This window comes from Urocampus carinirostris, chromosome 9 (genome assembly GCF_059441175.1).
Source record: "Urocampus carinirostris isolate Australia breed hairy pipefish chromosome 9, RoL_Ucar_1.0, whole genome shotgun sequence".
NCBI classification, from domain to species: domain Eukaryota; kingdom Metazoa; phylum Chordata; class Actinopteri; order Syngnathiformes; family Syngnathidae; genus Urocampus; species Urocampus carinirostris.
In genome coordinates this window covers 10194934-10204504 of record NC_142357.1, presented here as the reverse complement: position 1 = coordinate 10204504, position 9571 = coordinate 10194934, and positions in this window count along the sequence as shown.

Genomic DNA, 9571 nt, shown 5'->3' with positions numbered 1-9571 from the left:
GAAGGAGTTCTGGTTCTTGTTGAAGAAGGGACGAAAAAATATAAAATCTTTCGCAATAACCTGTTTGATGAGAAGGCTTGCATTGTTATTGTACATTCCTGTACAGTGCACCTTGCTGTCAAAGTGCTACACATGTAGCATCAGAGATTCAACGGAGAAGGTATCTCTGGGTTCATACAACTTTTTCACGTCCGAAGTCAAGCACTTTTAAAGGACTTTCAAGCCAATTTTCCAAAATTTCCAGTATTATTAAACGAAAAAATCTGGTTTGTGTGAATCATGTATTTTACAGAGACACAGGTATGTCAGAGATTTAAATGTGCAATTTTTAATCTTGTGTGCACGTTTCTTGAGACATATGATTTTTAGATCTTGCGTAAATTACAGATATATTTGCTTTTGAGACAAATCTCCTTTCCCAAATAGGTGTTGGGTAAAAATTACGTTAATATGTAGCTAACATTTTTAGTTTCAGAAAGGTAAAATTGACCAAACACTTTTTTTTACATGGCCCGTAACACATTTCCATAATTGGAAATTGTGTTACATGCACTTGTCCTCTAGGGTGCGACTCGTAGGAGGCGATGACGCTTCATAGGACACACTTCATACGACAAACCGTACAAACTAATGCCAGCTATAAGTAATCTCGAGTAAGAATAAATGTAATGGCAAATTGAAGCCACAAGAGAGCAGACTTGGTGAGAAACATGGCAATAATTTTAAGCATTTACAAGCACAACACCCAAAATTCATTTCTTTTCAATCCTTTGAAACACAACATTACCTCAATCATTTTTAAGGATTTCAAGCAACGTGTGAAACCTGGTATCTATAAATGTCATTTGATCAAATATTTGTCATATATGAAAACTGTTGATGGCATATTTCTGAATAAATATTGTTAAGTGGTAAACTGCGGTTTCTAGCATGTCACTTCCAGTCTGCTTTAAACCTTGTATTGGAAAAATCTAAAACATGCTGAATGTCTCTCCATAAGTAGAAAATAATTTGAGAGTTGATTTCAAAAACTTTCCATATACTCACCTAGAAATGCCTTCATCATACAAAATAGTTGTATGAAATTAAGAGTGGCAAAAAGAATATTCCAGAGCTTTGACTTGAAATAAAATATCCAATTGATGTCTGCTACTTTGTGGAAGTCTGAGGAAAACAAGCGAGAACACAAGAAGGGATGGAGCTCAGTGAGTGATTTTGGATTGGTTTGACCCTCTGTTGGTCCTAAAAGCATCTGGATTTCACATTAGCGTCCTCCCTCCTTTCTGGTCCCGTTTTCTGCGCTCAGACAGGAATGCTTCCTCACTTCTCCATCTCCTCCTACACCTACGCTCCTTTCCTTCGCCTCCCCAAAACTCCCCTTCCTCTCCCCACATCAGTCTGCTGGAAGGATTAGGGTATTATTTTCTGATTTTTTTTCCCCCCATTTTTCTTTCTTTTGCTTCCGGCTAGTTGTTTTGCCAACTCTGGCAATCTCAGACATTGTTTCTCACGAAAAATATTTCCACTTGCTTGCAAAACAAATGAGAATTTCCACAGATGTGATCTGTTTTATTCAGCCCGGTTAAAACAGAGGTTTAACGTCCATGACTTTCAAAAAAGGTGAAAAAAATTCATTACGCTCAACAAAAGAAGTCAGGTAGTGAACAGCTGCATCCTGATTTTATTGGTATCCCTATATAATATCTCTCATACACCTAGTATCGTTATCAGAGCGGATAATAGCCTTATCATAAGATAGAAGTACTTGTGACATTGGCCGATACAGAAATCACTTCCTTCAGTCAACGTTTTACAAAAAAAAAGCTATTAATTTCATGCAAAATTAGGGCCAAATATTATGCATAGATTCAGATCTTTTATGACTAGTTTTTGGGGGGGTTAATTTTTAGGGGATTTACGCAGTATTGTTATTGATCTCCAATATGGATGATGACTAAATGGTTTAGTACAGTGATCCCTCACTATGACACGGTTCGCCTTTTCCATGGTTTTGCTGCTTAATTGATTTGAATCATACATTTAGCTGCGTGCTTGCTATGTTAAAGTTCCCTTGGCAGCGGACAGTATGATGCCAAATTAATTCAGCTGTAATTTCCAGGCATTACACGCCAAGCCCTCTAGAGTTTTTTCAGCAATACGTGCTGAAAGGCAGAGATTTGCCATAAACTACTGAGGTAACAGCTTCCAACCGATATCGAGCCATCATTATTTTGTCCTCACCAATATAATGAGATGACTTAAACAAAAAGGATCGAACGATCAAAGCAGCTCAAAAAGGGTTAAATCGTGTTCTCTGAAACAGAAAATAACTGAGAATCACTTGGTTTCATTTTCCGCTTACTTGCTCATGTATACACATTCGAATGGTCCGATTGCTTGTGCGCATTACTGCATGCTACTTTTTTCTCCATCTAGTATATTCTTTTATTTGTTTGATGCCACAAAGGACTCTGGACTTGCAGTACCGAGAAAAATGATGCATACCAACTCTGACTAACCGGCTGATCAAGCCTTAGGTTTAAATCAATTTATATGGGGCATTTTTATTCAATTTCTGTTACAGTTATCTCCATCCCTATATATTGTAAGTCCTAACTCTGCTTCTGATAAGCCAGCATTCTGCATTCCGATGAGCAAAAGAGCTTCTGAGACAGTTGGAATTGGTCCAAAAGAAATGAATAAATGTTCACATGTACAGTATACAATACTTTTATTTGTTAACCCAATGTTTGACCCTGTAACAATGTTTTGTTTTATGATTTTAGAGTATAATAAAATGATTTAATTTCACAATGATTTAAAAAAAAAACGAATATTTCTACTTCATAAATTTTCCCCATAAAGTTTTTTTTGTTTCTATTGGTATGAAAAAGGGGTATTCCCCAGATATTTCCATTATTTATTTACTGCAACTCATCTGGAGGTAGAGCGATCGTCTTAGGATTTTAGGGGATCCCAGTTCGAATCCCGGCTTGTCCGTGTTACATGTCGAAGTGTCCTTGGGTAAGACATTGAACCCCCAATTAGCAGGTTAGCGCCTTACATGGCTGCACAGATCACGGCCGCTATTGGGAAATGTGAAGCACAATGTAAAGCGCTTTGGGAAGTCATTGACTTGAAAAGCGCTATATAAATGCAGATCATTTCATTTACCTATTTGCATACATTCCTCTCCCTAGCCTCACAATAAGTCGAGTGAGATTTTGAGCAATTCCGAACCAATCAACTTTGGTAAATAACGCTTGGCAAAGAAATGGAACTCATGGCACTGTTCCTGGTCTAGACCTAAGACCCTACATTTTATCATTATAAGCTTTTAATTCATTTTGAGACTTAATGCTTAAAGCCCCCGAAGCATCTTGGAGGATGGCTGTCAAATGAATTAAGGAGCTAGCAAAAATAAAAATTGTACATTTAATTCAAATTCAAGCATTTTCTCTACTGCGGAGTCTTAAACTTTATTTTTTTGACTTAGATGTGAAAACAAGTTGAACTGAGGTAAAAATCTTAATACCCTTGAATGTAGAGAACAAATGAAACTGCAAGGTAACACATACACTGCACCTTGATAAAATGTACGTTCTTGTCTGAACGACTGATAATAACTAATTGGATGTAAAACAGAAGCATATTCAGTAGAAATGTCAGGCTTCCGTGACGAGTGCCAGACTGCTTGCATGATTCAGCTCTGAATGATTGTAATCCTCAATTTCATTAAAACAAAAGACAGTCAGCGCTCCACCTGTGGTGTAAGTGCAAACTCTCACAGACATCAGTCAGCAACTCGTCATTATGAATATCCCCAGAGAAGTTGCTAATTTCAAAGCCTAGAATCCATGTGCCAAATGATTTTGGAAATACATAATGCCCAATGTCAAAAGAAGGTGTTAAAGATTCCCAGTTGAGTTATTTGTTTATGCTTCTACTTTTAGTATAAATCTGCAGGGGCAGAGATAGTTAAATGTCATCTTAGACTCTTTCTGATGAAGTGGCAGGGGCTACGTCAATGAAAGACTATGAAAGACAAATATGTCTGGATCTTCCAACACTTTTTAATCAAGCTCCTCTCCTTGTTTAGAGAGTCATTTGACTCAAAGATTGGTTCTTTTTAAAAACATTTTATCATCAACTCAGGGACAATGGGTACATTTACATGCAGGCAATCGACCGATTGAAATCGGACTAATTGCCAGTATTTCAATTATGTACAGCCACGTAACAACGCAGAGATATCCAATTATCGTTTTAGTCCGACAGCGAGTAGTCTGAGATAAAGGGTTGGGTTTGTTCAGTGGTTTTTAAAAAGTACCTATTTTTAACTTTCCTAGAATCATGTGCAATTGCACCTTCATTAACTACACTAGTGACCTCTCTTGGCAGAGTGTTTTGTTTACATTTAGCCTACATACATAATATAGCACAGAACAAGAGCCTAGAGTATGAGATGTTGACACAAAGTAGGGGTGGCGCGGCAGAAAATAATTGAGAAGCACAGGGTTAGTTCTTTCATTTTCCCATTACTAGTGCATGTATACGCATTTGAAAGGTCCGATTGCTTGTGCGAATTACTGCAAACTATTGATTTCTCCATCCAAGATATTTTTCTTCTTCTTTGATGACACAGATATCTTAGTACTTGCAGTACAGAGACAAATAACGCATGCCAACTTCAGTTAATTGGCAAAACAAGTGCCATGTTTAATTTAATTTCTCTCAGACATTTTTTAGGACAGTTGAGTCCATCCCCATATATTGTAAGTACATGCTTCTGATAAACCACATATTTTTGTGATGAGATGGAAACAAGCACAGTACCTTATTGATTGTGGTGAGTGACGTTAATGAAAATTCCTTTGCTTTCATGTCAAATGTTAAATGCGGAAAGAACGTCTACTTACGTATTTCGTTGTTGGCTCCACTTAATGGATTGCTCGCAAATGTCATGTTGACAGGGTAGTTGGTTTGTCACTTGGCATGTAAACGATGTATTTGGTTTGGTCCAAAAATCGGAATTCTGATCCCTGTTGCACTATTAACTTGTAGTGTAAACAAACCGGAAGTAAGTCAATATGATATAAGAAAAAAATAGCTAAGTATTTGGAGTATCTGGAAAGCTTCTTATTTTAAGTCAAGTCAAGTCATGTTTATTTGTATAGCCCTTAATCACAAAGAGTCTCAAAGGGCTGCACAGATCAAAGACTTTTGCAAACTACAGACTATTATGACACCATCCCCTTATATTGTCAACATAAAGTATGGGTTATTCATATGCTATAGAATAGAAGTGTGTTTTAAGCTTAGATTTAAGCGAATCCACTGAGGTTGCAGATCAAATCTCAGGGGGAAGAGCATTCCACAGCACCGGGGCCCGAATGGAGAACGCTCTCGAACCTGCGGATCTCTTCTTGGCGCTTGGGATCACTAGTCGACCAGCATTTTCAGAGCAAAGGCTCCGGACCGGAACATAGGGGAAAATAAATCTTAAAGATATGAGGGAGCAAGTCCATGCATGATTTTGTATCCCACCAACAGAACCTTAAAATCACATCTTAAGCTAACAGGGAGCGAATGAAGGTTAGGTTGATTTTGGACTTCGGCAGACTGGAGAGTAGTGCATTACAGTAATCGACACAGGAGGCAACAAACACATTTTACTGCATGACGCCTGTTGGGTGGGCCTTAGCTGTTTAAAAGTGCTGTTTTGGCCAAATGAGGGGGACTGAGTAAGGAGTTGTGAGGTGAAGTTCTAGGGCAGGGGTGGCCAAACTTTTTAGAACGCGGGTCAGATTTAGTAAGCTAAAAATGTGTGAGGGCCGACAATTCAGCCTGGCATTCTTTGAAAAGTCTTTAATGAATTCACCCTCAGTGAAAAATTTGCTTTGCTTGGCGATCAGCGCCACGACCACGTTGTTCACTTTTTTAGTATTTGTATTTGACTTGCAAGCTCTCGTGATGAAGCGCTGCTGTGCCTATAAAACAACTTCAAGTTTCTTCAGCTTTTCACAGCGTTCATTTCCAGTTAGCTTAGCGTAGTCAGCATGTTTCATTTGACAGTGCCTCTTGATATTATTGTTTTTGAAAACACCCACAGTCTATTGGCAAATTAGACAGAGGCCATTGTTTCGGATTTTGGTGAAGACAATACTTCAATATCCACTTGCCTTGGAAGTAGCGGCCCTCACATTCATTTACAATCACCAAGTTGGAAATGGGGTTGGCTAAAATTCTTACTGAAAGCCAAGGGCAAGGTTGCAAAGGGGCTACTGCCAACTCCTGGTAAACGGTGATTTTCTTTCTCTTTTTGTACAAATTTCTTTATACTACAGTCAACATTACTGATGGGACACATAATATTAATTTTATGACAGAGGCGATGGGTCAGTCAAAACGTGATCACACCTGAAATTGGCCCTGAGCCCAGACTATGCACATGCATGTTTTAGGGGGAACAGAACAAGAAGTGTGAGACTCGTGAGCCTGATTTAAGAGTTAATGTATGTTTCTGTCCAGGATTTTTCCGTCCAAAAGTTTACTGTTCACCATTCTGCATTTCAGAGACTTAGGGAAGGTATTTTTTTAATGACTTTCTAATTTATTTTCCTGTTTTGCACTTGGGAGGCCTTGCATGAATAAAACCTCTTTAGACTCAATCTCTTTGTCCACGGCATTCTTTAAACAAGAAACCCGCTAAAACCAACCACAAATATGCTTTTCTATTCTGCAACCATGAGACTATCCAAAGCCCATGTACCCGTTCCGGCTCGTAAACCTGATTGGAAAAATGAATCCCCCTTTCAATTGTTTAATTTATGACAATGGAAAATTTTTGAGGTAACTTAAAAGCACAACTGCGTATGACAGCCTATGTTGATGATAACTAAGCAAATGAAATTTGATGTTTAAAAGGATGAAGAAGCAGTTCATTTTTAGGAGTTGCATCACGGACTATGCTCTACTTTAGTCAAGCCTCCTACTTACTGTATTGTTTATCTGGATGAGTCATTTGAGATGTTAAGATTCTGCATCCTGTTTAGGCTTTCTATGGCTGTTGTTTTACTACATGCATGCTTTGCCATCTTATCCCACATCATCCATGTCCAAATATGTATGTTTTGCTAATATACTGTACCGCAATATCATGTGTTTATGTGCTCATGATCACTGGAGGTTCGGCGTACAGTCATGTTATTCCATCTTAGCTAGTTTACAGTATGTATAGGGACTCCCCGACCCCCGAAACTAGACACATTCATTTCATTGAGTGCTCGCATGAGAGATTATTGCACATAATTTATTTCCACAATCAAGCAACTTTTCAACATTAACATTCTCATAAACTTCAATGGGCAGTCAGGGTTTACTAAGCTGAGGCACAGTCAATTTTCTTTCTATTTATTGTCACTGATAACGATGTAGTAAACATTGTTTGCAATGATATTACATGGACCTACAAGATAAACACGTTTTAAAGGCTTAAAAGAGAAAAACAAGATTGAAAATAATAACAGGATAAATAGGAAAAAATATTTTCAAGGTGGTGCTTGGAGACTGGCCTAAGTTGCAACAAGAGTGCAATGAAAAGTAATAAAATACCGTTTAAAAGTGACAAATGTCATACTGGCAATTTTTAACAAACACAGTATGAATAATTTCATTAGACCACATATCTTTAAAACGTTAGGCCGGCAAGCTCCATGTTTTGCCGGATTTGTTTTAATGACTATCACCGGAAAAAAAAATCTCGCCTTATCATAAACATTGAACAACATCTGCAAAGCTGTCAAATTGCTGCTCATTGGCATAGGAAATATTTCGCTTGAATAAAAATAAAAGTGATATCAGTTTTTGTTTTGTTTTGTTTTATGCAAAAAATCTCGTTGTATCAATGAGAAGGGAATGAGCTTGGAGGAAAAAAACAAGACTCATTGTGATTAAGGGCTATACAAATAAACATGACTTGACTTGGCTTGACAATTGGGTGGACAATATCAATATTATTAATATTTATCCATAAAAAAAAACTCAATTCTGATGCCCACTCTATTTACTGCATGTAAGCATACCCAATGTACAGTTTTCTATTCAGAAATATAACAAAAGTGTGCATTAACCACAACACAAATGCAACAAAATAACTCCAAAAAAGTATATGTTGAAAATTGTATACTTTTCAGCATGTGATCTGGCAAGGGTTGGCATCCCTTCTTTGAAAGCTCCTGTGAAACATTTTTCATATTGTTATTTTCTAGGGTCACAAAATCATTAGTTTCAAATATTTATTTGAAAAGGAGGGGCCAGGTAAGAGATTTTCCAACCATAGAATACATGTCAATGCTTTTATTTAGCAAAAATCCCATTTGTAGCAGGTGCTAACGATTGACACGGCCCAATAATTTTTGGGAGCATTCATCTTCCACTATAAATCCTGGTTTTGGACAGTCTGGGCAAAGTTCTACACACTTAGTTGCCCCGCAGGCATTCAATCGCAGCCATGCACAGCTGAAGTGTCAAATTGGGATTAGAGCAACAAACACATCTCAACCTCCGAGAAGGTGAATGCACTGAAGCCTTCGGCGGTAATGTTTGTTCTTTGAGGTTGCCACATGTCTATATTACCTAAGTTGGTGCTATGTTGGATATGATTGAACACGTGTCGAGCAGCAGGTAAACTAAAGGATGTGGAGGACTCCGCGGAGGATTTCCAATGGAACATTCTGGACTGCACTGTTTGAACCTCAGACTCTGACCCAGGAAATCTTAGTAATAATGGTATTTGGGAAAACAGAATTTATGATTAGTACTTTGACTTATATTCTTACATGTTTGTAACATATTTTTCCAAGTAAAGGTGCAAATAAGTGTCTGACCACCCCATGCAGGACAGTAGGCTAAAAACGTCAGCAATAAACTTGTATACAATATATTGCAGTGCTTGAAAACATCATTGGCACATCTTGTCTTTCCATCAAACATTAGATTTAAGTCACGATGTTAAGTAGAAAGGCGCCGGTGCTGTCGAATGCTCTTTCCCCTGAGATTAGATCTGCAACCTCAGTGGAAATGTTTAAATCTAAGCTTAAAACACACTTTTACTCTATTGCATATAAATAATCTATATTTCATGTTCATAATATATGTATTATTTGCCCTCATGTAGGTTTTAGATGAGGGGATGGTGTCATAATGGTCTGTAGTTTGCAATAGTTTTTGATCTGTGCAACTCTTTGTGATAAAGGGTTATACAAACAAACATGACTTGACTTTACTTTAAACTCCACCAAACCTTATCTTGATAACCATAACATAACTGCATTTTTATTCAAAAATTAGAGAATACTCATTTTATTCTCACCATTTATTAATGCCTTGTGTTGAGGCCTACTTTAATAATGACCTGGAGAAAACAAAACAGTCACACACTTGGCTATACACTAAAAAGTTTTTGGGATAAAAAAAAAGCTGTAGACAAGCTGTCATATGCAAGTGATTTAGACACTAATCTATTTCTAATCCCGACAAGGAAAGGAAATTTATAAGTGGCACTTTGATT